This window comes from Camelus dromedarius, chromosome 22, assembly GCF_036321535.1.
Source record: "Camelus dromedarius isolate mCamDro1 chromosome 22, mCamDro1.pat, whole genome shotgun sequence".
Taxonomy (NCBI): Eukaryota; Metazoa; Chordata; class Mammalia; order Artiodactyla; family Camelidae; genus Camelus; species Camelus dromedarius.
The window spans coordinates 83,062-96,363 of NC_087457.1; positions in this window are offsets into that span (position 1 = coordinate 83,062).

Genomic DNA, 13,302 nt, shown 5'->3' on the forward strand with positions numbered 1-13,302 from the left:
ACGTAAAAAAATGAATATGGAAGTTGGGTTTGCGCACTATGTATTTCTAACATTTGGAGTTTGCTCTTGTTTTTGTTTTTCCTTTTCTTCTGTTTTAAATTGTAGGTACCGGGAATGAGCACACGGAATTCGGCATGCTAAGCAAGCATTCTATTTACCACTAACCTATATCCTTCCCCGAGTCAACTAGCTTCTCGGCATAGATAAAATAAAATACAAAACACTCTTTTACGGTTCACTGCCTTACAAAACATGTTAGTTTGCTGAAGAGCAAAAGATCTTTGAGGCCTTCTTCCCCGTATCACACTAAGTGTCACATCACACCTAGTTAGAGACAGGTCTCAGGACCCTTGACTGAAGAGTCCACAGGCCCCGGGTTCGTTTGGGTCTTCCATAACAGATCATCGGCTGTGGAATGTCAGGGCTCCACTCGCTGCAGACAGTGACAGGGACGGGCTTGTCCTCCAGGGAGCCCAGAACGTGGTGTAAGTTGAAGGCCCGTGTGCATAACCGACACGTCTGCCCTCCGTCAGAGGACCCTCTTTCCCTCTACAACAGACACCTCCCTCCCCAGGGCAGGACGGGGAAGATGCGGTCCATCAAGTGCGTCTGCTAAGGGACCAGAGGGACACGGCCGTGAGCCCAGTCACGGCCGCCCATGCACGGGGTAGCCCCGGAGAGCGATCTGCCTTTCTTCTGCAGTGACTCAAGGAAGAAACAGAGGAGTACGCTTTACTCTTACTGAGCGGAGCAGCTGGCGGTGGGGTCGAATTTTCACAGGGCACCAAGTGGGACCAGGTGCATGTGCCCAGCTGGGTGACGACGGGCCATACCCGGGGCAGGCCACGCAGGCTGCTCCTCGGAAAGGTTGGGGCCCTCCGGCCCATGGGGTGACCTGCAGGACAGAAGGGAGGGCTGGGTTGGATGACAGACTAAAGCGCCAACACCGACAAGAGCCGAAACCCAACGCAGCAGACGTCGGCACCGGTCACCCTCCCCTCCACCGGGTGCCCAGAGAGCAGCACGGTGCCGCACGCTCCGCCCAGCCCTCTGGGGCCTTCCTGCAGCCTGGGCCACACAGGGGGACACGGGGATACGACCCTGAAGCCGCACGTCGCCGCCGCCGCTGTCTCCAATTAGAGGAAGCCAAGGGTCCTCCTGCACGAGAGGCTGCACACATAGTTTCCAGCACCCGGGAAATCTAGCGCCTTCCCAACAGCCAGCCGCTCTGGGTGGGACGGCCCTCCACGCCACCTTCCCCAGCTCCACGCAAGCTTGCCCGGCGCGGACCAGGACACGGACACGGGACGTACGTGAAGAGCTCATTCTCCACACGAGCAAGCAGAGCCGAACCAGGGTCACCGCTCTGCCTGCAGGTCTCTGCCTGCAGGGCTCTGCCTACAGAACCCTGCCAGGCTCTCTCTACCTCCTCCTCACAAAAGGCCCTCCTCCTCCACCCAGGGGATGTCCCTGGGCGCAAAGAGCCCTGGGAAGCTGGGCATCCCGGAGTAATGCGGCGGAGCTGGCCAAGGGCTCCCGAGGGGACAAGGCTGTCCTCAGAAGGGACTCAGGCTCCGCTACAATCATCCCTATCCTCAGGGACATCTGGATATTACGTTCGCTACGGAACGCACCCTACATGCGTGCTACGGGAGAGTGATGTGGGGAGTCTCAACTTCACCCCTGACACGAAAGATACTGAAACAGCTCGTGGGCAAAACCCCACGGTGTGCCATGAGGCTGACGAGCAGCTCTGACAGTTTCCAGGGCTAGCGCGACCCGGCGCAGGGTGGGGGAACAAACACAATGTACGCACTCTGGTGCGCATCGGAATTCCCCCGCAGGGAAGGAGGCATTTTCACGGCGGGCTCTTTCCCTTCCAGCCTCTATTCCCTTCTACAAACGCACCATCTACGAGAGCCAGGCTTTTCTGCCCAGAGTACAACTGGAGGCAGCGGCCAAGACACACTTACCTCCCGAGAAAAGACAGTGACGGGCTGTGACGTTTAACACAACCAGGAGGACTACAATTTGCACAAAGCACACTGTACAAATCTGGAGGGATGGCTTTGCCCCTTTTCCAGTTAACAGGATCTGAATGGACATTCTAAACAGGAGAATCACCTGGCCTGAGCCGGGAAACCAGTCACAAGAACGACGACACAGAAACCCGTCTCAGTGACCCAGGAGCAACCCCAGGTGCAGGAGGTCAGGAAGGAGTCAGCCGAGCCAGGAGAAGTCAGTGTGGAGCGAAGGCTAACCCTCCTCACGCTGTTTCGAGAAACACACAGTCAAAGTCTGCGGGCCCCGGCTCCAAAGCACTCCCTCAAGGTTCCTGCAGGCACCAGTCAAGGCGACTGGCTCCCGGGAGAATCAGCCCACTGGCTCCTGGGCAAGAGTTTTGAGTCTGAAAAAGGCAGCGACACGCCACGCCAGACCCGTCACAGGACACACATTCTGCAGACGAGGCCAGGAACGGCTGCCGGGAGAACGGGAATATCACCTTTCCCAGGACGAGGCCCAACAGAGCATGACCACCCCACTTCCCTGGGCCTCCGGGGCCGCCGCATGTGGGCGGGCCCTGCCGGGCCACACCGGAGCCGCGCCAGGTCCCGCGTCGGCTAAAAACCACAGAAAAGGATGGAGGATTAGTCTTTCCTGCGAAGACACTGCTGAAGCGAAACAAATACTTTGCGCCTTCCTTCCTTCCTTCCTTCCACGTATCACACTCGTTTCTTGGAGGAACTCGATACTGACCCCAGGAACTCCTGCATGCTAAGCCCGCATTCTCTCTACTGCTGAGCTACATATACCCTTCCCCCAGAGCACACTAGTGTCTAGGCACAGAGAACAAGAAATGCCAGCCACGTTCACTAACTTACCCAGTGTATAATAAGCTCCGTGTGCTCCACAAACAGAGGTCAGTGTTTTATGATCCGTCAGCTCCTGCGGAGCCACTTCTACAGTCCCAGTAGCGTACTCCGGTTTTGTAATTTCGGGCTTAGTCGCCCCTTCCTAGGAACACAAATCAAGATAATCAGGAACCGAACTTCAGATAATGTGCCTACGCTTAGTCAGTCAGGTAGACAACAGTTATTTACCGAAGCTATCAGAATATAAGCCCTATCCTGGGAGAAGCTGGCGGTAAAAATAAAAGGCAGATTCTCCTCTCTGTTCTGCCAGAGGCACAGGATCCATGAAAACAAATCAGCACAGAAGAGATTCAACAGCTCTACAACTGAGGTGATCGGGTACAGTAACGCCACAAAGGACAGGAGAGTCCGCTGCACGTGGATAGCTCAGGGAATGCTGGGAAGACCGCACTGTTTCGTAAAAGAGAGGTCCAGCGCAGAGGGGGGATGTGGAGGGGCTCTGGGGAAGGGCAGCCTGAGTAAAAGGAGCAGGTGGGAAACAGCGTAAGGCATTAAGGAAACTAGACCACTGTTACTGGCGGTGGAATGGGAAGACAATACATGCTGCCTTGAAAATGAAACATCACTTAATTAATTTCAAGTGAGGACGGCTAAAACAAGAACCAACAGCAAGATGCACCTAACATTCCCAGGGATGAATTTCTTTTCAATATCCTCTAATGAACTGTAAGGGAAAGACCCTGAAAACAAGAATGCCCATACAGACACTGGCTTCACTAGGTGAGTCTGGTAAATGAACACAAGTGCATTATCCAGTCCTACGGCATTAAGCACAGAATCACATACTAAAGTGCAAGTTAAAAGCATAAGTCAAAAATTCTCATCAGCAGATGCAAACGTGAAAATGCACACTCAAACCAACCCCCGGTTTATGTCTCAGAATCCCCTGGTACTTATATAGTCACACAAGGACATTAAGACCAAGAGACTGTACCTCATCCCAGGAAGATTTTCTTCCTCTCTCTTCTGTAAAGTGGCGCACTGACACACCATCTGTAAAATGTAGTTACAGGTACATTAATGAGTATATCCACGAATGTATACTAAAACCACCATGTGCGTCTATATCCGTTCGTGGATGTGTCAAAACAAAAGTGGCAGAAAAGACTTTCAAAGAGTTAGAGCATTTTCTGAAAAAAATGCTTAAGTCACGGTTGGGATATATTTCAAACCAAGTAGTAAGAGGAAAACACGTAAAAAAATGAATATGGAAGTTGGGTTTGCGCACTATGTATTTCTAACATTTGGAGTTTGCTCTTGTTTTTGTTTTTCCTTTTCTTCTGTTTTAAATTGTAGGTACCGGGAATGAGCACACGGAATTCGGCATGCTAAGCAAGCATTCTATTTACCACTAACCTATATCCTTCCCCGAGTCAACTAGCTTCTCGGCATAGATAAAATAAAATACAAAACACTCTTTTACGGTTCACTGCCTTACAAAACATGTTAGTTTGCTGAAGAGCAAAAGATCTTTGAGGCCTTCTTCCCCGTATCACACTAAGTGTCACATCACACCTAGTTAGAGACAGGTCTCAGGACCCTTGACTGAAGAGTCCACAGGCCCCGGGTTCGTTTGGGTCTTCCATAACAGATCATCGGCTGTGGAATGTCAGGGCTCCACTCGCTGCAGACAGTGACAGGGACGGGCTTGTCCTCCAGGGAGCCCAGAACGTGGTGTAAGTTGAAGGCCCGTGTGCATAACCGACACGTCTGCCCTCCGTCAGAGGACCCTCTTTCCCTCTACAACAGACACCTCCCTCCCCAGGGCAGGACGGGGAAGATGCGGTCCATCAAGTGAGTCTGCTAAGGGACCAGAGGGACACGGCCGTGAGCCCAGTCACGGCCGCCCATGCACGGGGTAGCCCCGGAGAGCGATCTGCCTTTCTTCTGCAGTGACTCAAGGAAGAAACAGAGGAGTATGCTTTACTCTTACTGAGCGGAGCAGCTGGCGGTGGGGTCGAATTTTCACAGGGCACCAAGTGGGACCAGGTGCATGTGCCCAGCTGGGTGACGACGGGCCATACCCGGGGCAGGCCACGCAGGCTGCTCCTCGGAAAGGTTGGGGCCCTCCGGCCCATGGGGTGACCTGCAGGACAGAAGGGAGGGCTGGGTTGGATGACAGACTAAAGCGCCAACACCGACAAGAGCCGAAACCCAACGCAGCAGACGTCGGCACCGGTCACCCTCCCCTCCACCGGGTGCCCAGAGAGCAGCACGGTGCCGCACGCTCCGCCCAGCCCTCTGGGGCCTTCCTGCAGCCTGGGCCACACAGGGGGACACGGGGATACGACCCTGAAGCCGCACGTCGCCGCCGCCGCTGTCTCCAATTAGAGGAAGCCAAGGGTCCTCCTGCACGAGAGGCTGCACACATAGTTTCCAGCACCCGGGAAATCTAGCGCCTTCCCAACAGCCAGCCGCTCTGGGTGGGACGGCCCTCCACGCCACCTTCCCCAGCTCCACGCAAGCTTGCCCGGCGCGGACCAGGACACGGACACGGGACGTACGTGAAGAGCTCATTCTCCACACGAGCAAGCAGAGCCGAACCAGGGTCACCGCTCTGCCTGCAGGTCTCTGCCTGCAGGGCTCTGCCTACAGAACCCTGCCAGGCTCTCTCTACCTCCTCCTCACAAAAGGCCCTCCTCCTCCACCCAGGGGATGTCCCTGGGCGCAAAGAGCCCTGGGAAGCTGGGCATCCCGGAGTAATGCGGCGGAGCTGGCCAAGGGCTCCCGAGGGGACAAGGCTGTCCTCAGAAGGGACTCAGGCTCCGCTACAATCATCCCTATCCTCAGGGACATCTGGATATTACGTTCGCTACGGAACGCACCCTACATGCGTGCTACGGGAGAGTGATGTGGGGAGTCTCAACTTCACCCCTGACACGAAAGATACTGAAACAGCTCGTGGGCAAAACCCCACGGTGTGCCATGAGGCTGACGAGCAGCTCTGACAGTTTCCAGGGCTAGCGCGACCCGGCGCAGGGTGGGGGAACAAACACAATGTACGCACTCTGGTGCGCATCGGAATTCCCCCGCAGGGAAGGAGGCATTTTCACGGCGGGCTCTTTCCCTTCCAGCCTCTATTCCCTTCTACAAACGCACCATCTACGAGAGCCAGGCTTTTCTGCCCAGAGTACAACTGGAGGCAGCGGCCAAGACACACTTACCTCCCGAGAAAAGACAGTGACGGGCTGTGACGTTTAACACAACCAGGAGGACTACAATTTGCACAAAGCACACTGTACAAATCTGGAGGGATGGCTTTGCCCCTTTTCCAGTTAACAGGATCTGAATGGACATTCTAAACAGGAGAATCACCTGGCCTGAGCCGGGAAACCAGTCACAAGAACGACGACACAGAAACCCGTCTCAGTGACCCAGGAGCAACCCCAGGTGCAGGAGGTCAGGAAGGAGTCAGCCGAGCCAGGAGAAGTCAGTGTGGAGCGAAGGCTAACCCTCCTCACGCTGTTTCGAGAAACACACAGTCAAAGTCTGCGGGCCCCGGCTCCAAAGCACTCCCTCAAGGTTCCTGCAGGCACCAGTCAAGGCGACTGGCTCCCGGGAGAATCAGCCCACTGGCTCCTGGGCAAGAGTTTTGAGTCTGAAAAAGGCAGCGACACGCCACGCCAGACCCGTCACAGGACACACATTCTGCAGACGAGGCCAGGAACGGCTGCCGGGAGAACGGGAATATCACCTTTCCCAGGACGAGGCCCAACAGAGCATGACCACCCCACTTCCCTGGGCCTCCGGGGCCGCCGCAGGTGGGCGGGCCCTGCCGGGCCACACCGGAGCCGCGCCAGGTCCCGCGTCGGCTAAAAACCACAGAAAAGGATGGAGGATTAGTCTTTCCTGCGAAGACACTGCTGAAGCGAAACAAATACTTTGCGCCTTCCTTCCTTCCTTCCTTCCACGTATCACACTCGTTTCTTGGAGGAACTCGATACTGACCCCAGGAACTCCTGCATGCTAAGCCCGCATTCTCTCTACTGCTGAGCTACATATACCCTTCCCCCAGAGCACACTAGTGTCTAGGCACAGAGAACAAGAAATGCCAGCCACGTTCACTAACTTACCCAGTGTATAATAAGCTCCGTGTGCTCCACAAACAGAGGTCAGTGTTTTATGATCCGTCAGCTCCTGCGGAGCCACTTCTACAGTCCCAGTAGCGTACTCCGGTTTTGTAATTTCGGGCTTAGTCGCCCCTTCCTAGGAACACAAATCAAGATAATCAGGAACCGAACTTCAGATAATGTGCCTACGCTTAGTCAGTCAGGTAGACAACAGTTATTTACCGAAGCTATCAGAATATAAGCCCTATCCTGGGAGAAGCTGGCGGTAAAAATAAAAGGCAGATTCTCCTCTCTGTTCTGCCAGAGGCACAGGATCCATGAAAACAAATCAGCACAGAAGAGATTCAACAGCTCTACAACTGAGGTGATCGGGTACAGTAACGCCACAAAGGACAGGAGAGTCCGCTGCACGTGGATAGCTCAGGGAATGCTGGGAAGACCGCACTGTTTCGTAAAAGAGAGGTCCAGCGCAGAGGGGGGATGTGGAGGGGCTCTGGGGAAGGGCAGCCTGAGTAAAAGGAGCAGGTGGGAAACAGCGTAAGGCATTAAGGAAACTAGACCACTGTTACTGGCGGTGGAATGGGAAGACAATACATGCTGCCTTGAAAATGAAACATCACTTAATTAATTTCAAGTGAGGACGGCTAAAACAAGAACCAACAGCAAGATGCACCTAACATTCCCAGGGATGAATTTCTTTTCAATATCCTCTAATGAACTGTAAGGGAAAGACCCTGAAAACAAGAATGCCCATACAGACACTGGCTTCACTAGGTGAGTCTGGTAAATGAACACAAGTGCATTATCCAGTCCTACGGCATTAAGCACAGAATCACATACTAAAGTGCAAGTTAAAAGCATAAGTCAAAAATTCTCATCAGCAGATGCAAACGTGAAAATGCACACTCAAACCAACCCCCGGTTTATGTCTCAGAATCCCCTGGTACATATATAGTCACACAAGGACATTAAGACCAAGAGACTGTACCTCATCCCAGGAAGATTTTCTTCCTCTCTCTTCTGTAAAGTGGCGCACTGACACACCATCTGTAAAATGTAGTTACAGGTACATTAATGAGTATATCCACGAATGTATACTAAAACCACCATGTGCGTCTATATCCGTTCGTGGATGTGTCAAAACAAAAGTGGCAGAAAAGACTTTCAAAGAGTTAGAGCATTTTCTGAAAAAAATGCTTAAGTCACGGTTGGGATATATTTCAAACCAAGTAGTAAGAGGAAAACACGTAAAAAAATGAATATGGAAGTTGGGTTTGCGCACTATGTATTTCTAACATTTGGAGTTTGCTCTTGTTTTTGTTTTTCCTTTTCTTCTGTTTTAAATTGTAGGTACCGGGAATGAGCACACGGAATTCGGCATGCTAAGCAAGCATTCTATTTACCACTAACCTATATAATTCCCCGAGTCAACTAGCTTCTCGGCATAGATAAAATAAAATACAAAACACTCTTTTACGGTTCACTGCCTTACAAAACATGTTAGTTTGCTGAAGAGCAAAAGATCTTTGAGGCCTTCTTCCCCGTATCACACTAAGTGTCACATCAGACCGAGTTAGAGACAGGTCTCAGGACCCTTGACTGAAGAGTCCACAGGCCCCGGGTTCGGTTTTGTCTTCCATAACAGATCATCGGCTGTGGAATGTCAGGGCTCCACTCGCTGCAGACAGTGACAGGGGCGGGCTTGTCCTCCAGGGAGCCCGGATCGTGGTGTCTCTTGAAGGCCCGTGTGCAGAACCGACATGTCTGCCCTCCGTCAGAGGACCCTCTTTCCCTCTACAACAGACACCTCCCTCCCCAGGGCAGGACGGGGAAGATGCGGTCCATCAAGTGCGTCTGCTAAGGGACCAGAGGGACACGGCCGTGAGCCCAGTCACGGCCGCCCATTCACGGGGAAGCCCCGTAGAGCGATCTGCCTTTCTTCTGCAGTGAATCAAGGAAGAAACAGAGGACTATGCTTTCCTCTTACCGAGCGGAGCAGCTGGCCGTGGGGGGCGAGGTTGCAGAGGGCACCAAGGGGGACCAGGTGCAGGTGCCCAGCTGGGCGACGACGGGCCGCACCCGGTGCAGGCCACGCAGGATTCTCCTCCGAAAATTTGGGGCCCTCCGGCCCATGGGGTGACCTGCAGGACAGAAGGCAGGGCTGGGTTGGATGACAGACAAAAGCGCCAACACCGAAAGAAGACGAAACCCAACGCAACAGCCATCGGCACCGGGCACCCTCCCCTCCACCGGGTGCCCAGGGAGGAGCACGGTGCCACACGCTCCGCCCAGCCCTCTGGGGCCTGCCTGCAGCCAGGGCCGCACAGTGGGACACGGGGATACAACCTTGAATCCGCACGTCGCCGCCGCCGCTGTCTCCAAGTGGAGGAAGCCAAGGGTCCTCTTGCCCGAGAGGCTGAACACAGAGATTCCAGCACCCGGGCAAACTACCGCCTTCCCACCAGCCAGCCGCTCTGGACGGGACGGCCCTCCTCGCCACCTTCCCCAGCTCCACGCAAGCTTGCCCGGCGCGGACCAGGAACATGGACACGGGACGGAATTTAAGAGCTCATTCTCCACATGAGAAAGCAGAGCCGCACCAGTGTCACCGCTCTTCCTGCAGGGCTCTGCCTTAAGGGCTCTGCCTGCAGGGCTCTGCCTGTAGGACCCTGCCAGGCCCTTAATGCCCCCTCCTCACAAAGGGCCCTCCTCTTCCATGCAGGGGCTGCCCCGGGGCGCAAAGAGCCCTGGGGAGCAGGGCATCCCGGAGTCCTGTGGCGGAGCTGTCCAAGGGCTCCCGAGTGGACAAGGCTGTCCTCAGAAGGGACTCAGGCTCCGCTACAATCATCCCTATCCTCGGGGACGTCTGGAATTTACGTTCGCTACGGAACGCACCGTACATGCGTGTTACGGGAGAGTGACGTGGGGAGTCTCAACCACAAACCTGACACCAAAGGGACTGTACCAGCTCGTGCGCAAATCCCCACGGTGTGCCATGAGACCGACGAGCAGCTCTGACAGCTTCCAGGGCAGGCCCTACCCGGCGCAGGGTGGGGGACAAACACAACGTACGCACTCTGGTGCGCATTGGAATTCCCCCGCAGGGAAGGAGGCATTTTCACGGCGGGCTCTTTCCCTTCCAGCCTCTATTCCCTACTACAAACGCACCATCTCCGAGAGCCAGGCTTTTCTGCCCAGAGTACAACTGGAGGCAGCGGCCAAGACACACTTACCTCCCGAGAAAAGACAGTGACGGGCTGTGAAGTTTACCACACCCAGGAAGACTCCAAGTTGCACAAACCACACCGTACAAAGCTGGAGGGAGGGCTTTGCCCCTTTTCCAGTTACCAGGATCAGAATGGACATTCTAAACAGGAGAATCACCTGACCAGAGCCGGGAAACCAGTCAAACGAACGACGAAAGAGAAATCCGACTCAGTGACCCAGGAGCAACCCCAGGTGCAGGAGGTCAGGAAGGAGTCAGCCGAGCCAGGAGAAGTCAGGGTGGAGCGAGGGCTCACCTTCCTCACTCTGTTTCGAGAAAACCACAGTCAAAGTCTCCGTGCCCCGGCTCCTAAGCACTGCCTCATGGCTCCTGCAGGCACCAGCCAAGGCGACGGGCTCCCGGGAGAAGCAGCCCACTGGCTCCTGGGCAAGAGTTTTGAGTCTGAAAAAGGCAGCGACACGCCACGCCAGACCCGTCACAGTAAACACAGTCTGCAGACGAGGCCAGGAACGGTTGCCGGGAGTACGGGAAGATCACATTCCCCAGGACGTGGCCCAGCAGAGCATGACCACCCCACTTCCCTGGGCCTCCGGGGCCGCCGCATGTGGGCGGGCGCTGCCGGGCCACACCGGAGACGCGCCAGGTCCCGCGTCGGCTAAAAACCACAGAAAAGGATGGAGGATTAGTCTTTCCTGCGAAGACACTGCTGAAGCGAAACAAATCCTTTGCGCCTTCCTTCTTTCCTTCCTTCCCCGTGTCACACTCGTTTCTTGGAGGAACTGTATACTGACCCCAGGAACTCCTGCATGCTAAGCCCGCATTCTCTCTACTGCTGAGCTACATATACCCTTGCCCCAGAGCACACTAGTGTCTAGGCACAGAGAACAAGAAATGCCAGCCACGTTCACTAACTTACCCAGTGTATAATAAGCTCCGTGTGCTCCACCAACAGAGGTCAGTGTTTTATGATCCGTCAGCTCCTGTGGAGCCACTTCTACAGTCCCAGTAGCGTACTCCGGTTTTGTAATTTCGAGCTTAGTCGCCCCTTCCTAGGAACACAAGTCAAGATAAATCAGGAACCGAACTTCAGATAATGTGCCTACGCTTAGTCACTCAGGTAGACAAAAGATATTTACCGAAGCTATCAGAACATAAGCCCTATCCTGGGAGAAGCTGGCGGTACAAATTAAAGGCAGATTCTCATCTCAGTTCTGACAGAGGCACAGGATACATGAAAACAAATCAGCACAGAAAAGATTCAACAGCTCTACAACTGAGGTGAACGGGTACAGTAACGCCACAAAGGACAGGAGAGTCCGCTGCACGTGGATAACTCAGGGAATGCTGGGAAGACCGCACTGTTTCGTAAAAGATTGGTCCACCGCAGAGGGTGGATGTGGAGGGGCTCTGGGGAAGGGCAGCCTGAGTAAAAAGAGCAGGTGGGAAACAGCGTAAGGCATTAAGGAAACTAGACCACTGTTACTGGCGGTGGAATGGGAAGACAATACATGCTGCTTTGAAAATGAAACATCACTTAATTAATTTCAAGTGAGGACGGGTAAAACAAGAACCAACACCAAGATGCACCTAACTTTCCCAGGGATGAATTTCTTTTCAATATCCTCTAATGAACTGTAAGGGAAAGACCCTGAAAACAAGAATGCCCATACAAACACTGGCTTCACTAGGTGAGTCCGGAAAATGAACACAAGTGCTTTATCCAGTCCTACGGCATTAAGCACAGAATAACATCCTAAACTGTAAGTTAAAAGCATAAGTCAAAAATTCTCATCCGCAGATGCAAACGTGAAAATGCACACTCACACCAACCCCCGGTTTATGTCTCAGAATCCCCTGGTACTTATATAGTCACACAAGGACATTAACAACAAGAGACTTTACCTCATCCCAGGAAGATTCTCTTCCTCTCTCTTCTGTAAAGTGTCGCTCTGACACACCATCTGTAAGATGTAGTTACAGGTACATTAATGAGAATATTCACGAATGTATATTACAACCACCATGTGCGTCTATTTCCGTTCGTGGAAGTGCCAAAACAAAAGTGGCAGGAAAGACTTTCAAAGAGTTAGAGCATTTTCTGAAAAAAATGCTTAAGTCACGGTTGTAATATATTTCAATCCAAATAGTAAGACGAAAACACGTAAAAAGAATGGATAGGGAAGTTGGGTTTGCGCACTATGTATTTCTAACATTTGGAGTTTGCTCTTGTTTTTGTTTTTTCTTTTCTTCTGTTTTAAATTGGAGGTACCGGGAATGAGCACACGGAATTCGGCATGCTAAGCAAGCATTCTATTTACCACTAACCTATGTCCTTCCCCGAGTCAACTAGCTTCTCGGCAAAGATAAAATAAAATACAAAACACTCTTTCACGGTTCAGTGCCTTACAAAACATGTTAGTTTGCTGAAGCACAAAAGATCTTTGAGGCCTTCTTCCCCGTATCACACTAAGTCTCACATCAGACCGAGTGGGAGACAGGTCTCAGTACCCTTGACTGAAGAGACCACAGGCCCCGGGTTCGGGTGTGTCTTCCATAACCGATCATCGGCTGTGGAAGTTCAGGGCTCCACTCGCTGCAGACAGTGACAGGGGCGGGCTTGTCTTCCAGGGAGCCCGGAACTTGGTGAGTGTTCAAGGCCCGTGTGCAGAACTGACAAGTCTGCCCGCCGTAAGAGGAACATCTTACCCTCTGCAACAGAAACCTCCCTCCGCAGGGCAGGAAGTGCAAGATGCGGTCCATCAAGTGCGTCTGCTAAGGGAGCAGAGGGACAAGGCCGTGAGCCCAGTCACGGCCGCCCGTGCACGGGGAAGCCCCGGAGACTGATCTGAACTTCTTCTGCAGTGACTCAAGGAAGAAACAGAGGACTATGCTTTCCTCTTACCGAGCAGAGCAGCTTGCGGTGGGGGGCGAGGTTGCACAGGGCACCAAGGGGGACCAGGTGCAGGTGCCCAGCTGGGCGACGACGGGCCGCATCCGTGGCAGGACACGCAGGCTGCTCCTCGTAAAGTTTGGGGCCCTCCGTCCCAGGGGGTGACCTGAAGGACAGAAGGGA